The sequence below is a fragment of the Hippocampus comes genome, unplaced genomic scaffold, assembly GCF_001891065.2.
Source record: "Hippocampus comes isolate QL1 unplaced genomic scaffold, H_comes_QL1_v1.1 scaffold19, whole genome shotgun sequence".
NCBI lineage: Eukaryota > Metazoa > Chordata > Actinopteri > Syngnathiformes > Syngnathidae > Hippocampus > Hippocampus comes.
In genome coordinates, this window is record NW_017805148.1 from 216,328 (window position 1) to 217,219 (window position 892).

The window sequence follows — 892 nt, forward strand, 5'->3', positions numbered from 1 at the left end:
ACCCCCCCAAAAAAATAATTAAAAGACTGCAGAATCAGATGTTTTTTCCAATGCAAAATTTGGCGAAATATAACATTTTGCATCTGCGTGTTTTTCTCCCAAACAATGTCAGGTGTAGGGAAACAAAACCTGATTTTTCTTGCAAGTTTGCATGCCACAGAACAGGAAAAAAAAAAGATCAACATTTGCTGCTTTAAACACTTTTGCGCTTGCTAAACAACTCGAAGGGAAAAGGGGAGCAAATGAAAGATTGTTTTCCCAGTTCTTTCGCAGCAAAAAAAGGATTTGCACCATCTCGCTTGCCTGCTAAACAACAGAAGAAAATGTGAACAAGTGACTTTTTTTCACTCAGTTTTGCAGTTTTTCCTGCATGACTGCTATTTTTTTTTCACTAACTAGTGGTGTGCTTTTCAGTTCCACACCAGCAAAGTTTGACTTTACTTTATGGCTATTATTGGAAATGTCCAAAGGACAATCCTGTAGAAAAAAATGACTTCTAAAAAAATGCTGCCACACAGTTTTTTTTCCAGTTATGTGCTGCTTAATACCCCCCCAAAAAAAGATGGTGGATCTATTTATGCCTGCGACATATACTGACAGGCACAACAATTCCATTGTTATCATGACTTCACTCTCCTCGCTGACATCTTGCGTTAACTCCTGAGAATTTTCTAATTAACGCGCATTGGCTCAAGAAAGCTTCCACGAAACCTATTTGGATGTGACAACACTGCAGCTCATTCATGAACTCGATGCACACAAATGAGTGAACATCGACAGCCTCGTTGATGCTGATGACGGTTTTGCAGTCACCGGCGGACTGACAACTTGGGTTTTTTGGGGTTTTTTTTTTTTTTTTTTTGCTTGGGCTTCATTATTGTTGTTTCTTCTG